Source organism: Enhydra lutris, unplaced genomic scaffold, assembly GCF_002288905.1.
Source record: "Enhydra lutris kenyoni isolate GAN:26980312 unplaced genomic scaffold, ASM228890v2 scaffoldscaffold27, whole genome shotgun sequence".
NCBI classification, from domain to species: domain Eukaryota; kingdom Metazoa; phylum Chordata; class Mammalia; order Carnivora; family Mustelidae; genus Enhydra; species Enhydra lutris.
This window is the reverse complement of record NW_019154111.1, coordinates 1,234,215-1,238,901: the sequence shown is the minus strand read 5'-3', so window position 1 is coordinate 1,238,901 and position 4,687 is coordinate 1,234,215. Positions and strand designations below refer to the sequence as shown.

At 38.2% G+C, this 4,687-nt stretch overlaps 1 pseudogene; it reads left to right on the top strand.

The window, feature by feature from the left end:
* Positions 1-3,238: 3,238 nt before the first annotated feature.
* Positions 3,239-4,191, top strand: LOC111152085 (annotated as a pseudogene).
* Positions 4,192-4,687: the final 496 nt, after the last annotated feature.

Sequence of the window (4,687 nt, the reverse complement as noted above, 5' to 3'; positions counted from 1 at the left end):
GCCTACCTTCATGTGTTCTGCTTCTATATTTGGAACTTTCACTTGTCCCAGACAAGACTATTTAGCTCCCCAACATCCAAGGTCATGTCGGTTTCAGGGAAATGGATGGATTTTCTTTATTTAAATAAAAAACCATAACTGATTAAAGTTGAGCTTTCTAATTAGTTGTATTAAGTTAGATAAAATATGTTTTATTAGGAATCTGAACACTTGTATTTATTTGCATATCTCTGTCTTAGAGGGGAAGCATTTTGGTTCTATTTGCTGTTTGTATTAATAACTGGATAATGAGAGAAGGCACATGGAGGTACTTTAACTGGGGCCAAAGGTTCTCTTTTAACAATGAAGAGTTGATGTCTGCATTCATGCCTGAGACCTGATTTTCCCTATAATTTCAGGGTCATTCCTGATGCCTCTTCTATCTGTATGGGTCCCAGTTATCAACTGCTTTGTGACCTATTTTAAAGGCACAATAAGGTTAGGTCATTCTTGTTTTAAAAGTCCCATTTAGAATAATTACTATACAAAATTCACCAAGAAGACCATTTCAACATAATGCTGAAAAGAAATTTAAAAAATAAATAAAAACTAAAAAAAGGGGGGGGGGGGCTAAATTGCTATTATTGGAGTTTCAAGCATTCATGATAGGAATGAGAAAAAGGAGAAAATTTATAACAGAATATTTCAATGGCACCTTGTGTTTTATTCATTATGGTTGCAATAATTATCCTATATCCTATATCCATCACAATTCATAAAATCTAGGAATCTGAAAATCTTTCCTGCATAGTTCTCATGTCTAAGGAGATGAACTACACAGGTATATCATCTTTTTAAAATTTAATTTAATTTTTTCAGTGTTCCAAGATTCATTGTTTATGTACCACACCCAGTGCTCCATGCAATACATGCTCTCCTTAATACCCACCACCAGGCTGACCTAACCCCCCACCTCCCTCCCCTCCAAACCTCAGTTTGTTTCTCAGAGTCAATCATCATATGGTTTCACTTACTTGTGGAGCATAAGGAATAACATGGAGGACATTAGGAAAAAGAAAGGAAAAGTGAACTGGGGGAAATCGGATATACCATGAGAGACTGTTGTATGTCATTTTTAAAATGCTATGTTCTGAAGAGGCAACACAAATTGTTCAGTTTTGAGTAAATAAATCTCAAAAAATACATAGAAAGTTGTGGTTTGAGGATTGTTGAGTATGAGAAAGGTATGACCCAAAGATGTAAAACAGGATTTTATTATTATTTATTAATTATTATGTATTAATGGAATGGTAAATACCTACAGAAAGGGCAGCTGGAATTGGGACAGTTACTGAGAAGAAAACACAAAATAGTCTTGTACAGGAGGAGAAGCTATCCAGACTGCTTCTTAGCTGTGTTCATTGTTCACACCTGGCTTTAAACAAGAGTTGTGTCCCTCATCCTATATGAAAAGGATTTGAGCATCTTGTTTCTCCTGAAAAAAAAAAAATGGAACAAATAATCTCAAAAGTGTGTCTTACCTGTTGACATCAATGAGTAGCACAATTTTGGGGATAGTGTGCTATCCCCCTAATTCATTAGAGTTGACTTCTCAGTTCTATCTTTCTAAAACTAACACCAAGCTGTATTTTTCTAACACAAAAGATTGAGATGTGTAGCACACTGTCTACCAATTATTTCATTGTGCATCTGAGGACAGACTAGGAATCCAGCTCTATTTAGCTGAAAGCTGATCCAAAGTAATGTGAAAATAGTGTTCACTGCAGATGTTTAACTCATCTGACTGACCCATAGTTCCTCCTTCATTTGGCTTTTCAAATATAGATACAATTTCTATTTTCTTAATCTCCTAGGAATCCAGGAAACTCTATAACTGTAGAAGATAGGTATATTTGGTTATCAATTATTTTGAATTTAATTATTTTAAAATCAAAGCAATTGTCTTTAGAAATAAATATACTTTTGGTAGGTTAAAAATAGTTAGTTGACTAGGGAACCTGGGTGGCTCAGTGGGTTAAAGCCTCTGCCTTCAGCTCAAATCATGATCCCAGGGTCCTGGGATCGAGCCCCACATCGGGCTCTCTGCTCAGCGGGGATCCTGCTTCCTCCTCTCTCTCTTTGCCTGCCTCTCTGCCTACTTGTTATCTCTGTCTGTCAAATAAATAAAATAAAAATCTTTAAAAGAAATAATAACTAGTTGACATATATATGCAAGACACTGAAGTATTAGCAGGATACTTTGGTAAAACACTTTGGTCTAAAACACACCTGTAATAATAAATGCTGAAATTCATAAAAGAAAAGACAGAGCATGTCCTCCTTACTGAGTATGTGGACACTCCCTTGTCTGTGATTTTCTTAATTGTGTAGGCAGTTAGATATCTCAAATCTGTATGTGCACAGAAGTTGTCTAATTTAATTTGCATTTTTGGGTGATTATTCTAGTGTTGAACATAGGGTAGAGGGGATGTGAGGAAAGTGCATTTGTTTCTCTCTCTCTTCAATGGAGAAACTCATGTCATGATACCTAGTGTTGAATACTGCTGAAGTCCCATTACCAGTAACAGTTTATAAACAACTTCCTAATAAATTATCTACCTTTGACCTTAAATCTACCTTTGAGTTATGCAACATCACATTTCATATATAAAAACTTAAGTCTCTAACCTAATCACATATCAGGTATGTCATAAAAGAGGATTCATATCCAGGCTCTTGTTTCCAGATCTGTCCATGAGACACTAGCCATATTTATACTATACATCTGCCACATCTGAAAATTTCTCTCATTTTTTTTGTAAGTCATTTATTCTTTTTATCATGTTTGCTGTAGTAGACTTATGTAAGGTTGTTCTTTACTTTGAATCATGTTTGTGTTCATTATTTATCACTTGATCCCCTGTTGTCACCCATAATCCTCTCTTGACCTGGAAACTATGGTAAGTTAAAAAGATATAGAGCTCTGAAAATCACACTGCATTATCTCCAGGCCTCCATGAAATCCCTAAGACTATCTTCTCATTTTAAAAGAATGGCTTGTTCTCTTATGTAGAGTAGATATAATGCATCTTAGGACCAAGCCTGTCATCATGGTGCATACATGATCAGAAGCATCTGGCTAAGACTGACAGATATTACACTATATGCATTCTTTTAAGAAGTTATTCTTACGGTTCTTTAATTCAATAGTTTCTGCTATTTCTGTCTCCTTCTGCAGATTAATAATCCTATTGTTTTAATGGATACAGATAACCAGACTTGGGTAAGAGAGTTTATTCTACTTGGCCTGTCCAGTGACTGGGACACACAGATCTCCCTCTTCATCTTTTTCTTGATCAATGTACATGGTGACAGTGCTGGGGAACTTCCTCATCATTCTTCTCATCAGACTGGACAGCCGACTCCACACTCCCATGTACTTCTTTCTCACCAACCTCTCCCTCGTTGATGTCTCCTATGCCACAAGCATCGTTCCTCAGATGCTGGTGCATTTCCTTGCAGTGCATAAAGCAATCCCATTTGTAAGCTGTGCAGCCCAGTTATTTTTCTCCCTGGGCTTGGGTGGGATTGAGTTTGTTCTACTGGCAGTGATGGCTTATGACCGCTATGTGGCCGTGTGTAACCCCCTGAGATACTTGGTCATCATGCATGGAGGCCTCTGTATTAGGTTGGCCATCACATCCTGGGTCAGTGGTTCTGTCAACTCTCTCATACAGACTATAATCACCTTTCAGCTGCCCATGTGCACAAACAAGTATATTGATCATATATCATGTGAAATTTTAGCTGTGATCAGGCTGGCCTGTGTAGACATCTCCTCCAATGAGATCGCAATCGTGGTTTCTAGCATTGTTCTGCTGATGACACCTTTCTGCCTGGTTCTCTTATCCTACATCCAGATCATCTCCACCATCCTAAAGATCCAGTCCACAGAGGGAAGAAAGAGCCTTCCACACCTGTGCCTCTCACCTCACAGTGGTTGTCCTGTGCTATGGCATGACCATTTTCACTTACATCCAGCCTCACTCCAGCCCCTCTGTCCTTCAGGAGAAGTTGATATCTGTCTTTTATGCCATTTTGATGCCTGTGCTGAACCCCATGATTTATAGTGTAAGGAATAAGGAGGTGAAGGGGGCCTGGCAGAAATTACTAGGGCAATTATCTGTGTTAACATCAAAACTGGCAACTTGATGAATCCTGAGCATCACTTAGAGAAAGGAGCTTTGCCTGTGTTTTCTTCCATTTGACTCAGATATGGCAGTCATCATCTGCATTGCCTTGGCAACCAGGAAGGAGATGACGGTACATGTACTGGTGATGCTGTGTAGGAGGCTGGAGGTTGGGTTGGGGTGTGGGTGTATTTCTATGTCACAGCAGCATGTTCAGTGAAGTTGAGCACAGCTGTAATAGAACTTCCCACCTTTACTCAATCTCCATTCCTATGGCCTGAGAGTACAGTTTGCTGTTTTTATTTGTTACATTGTTTGTAATTGTGGACCTATTCATGGATCTTACTTTGGACCACTGGTTCTTACTCATCCAAATTTTGTATGAAGTTATCGTGTTTCTACTGTGGGAAAAAGCATTTTCACATTTTAGACTCAAAATACTGCACAGCATATGTATCCACATCCAGTAATTGTGTGAGTCCTTGTTTTGAGGAAAGAGATGTCATAGAGGCTGTTAA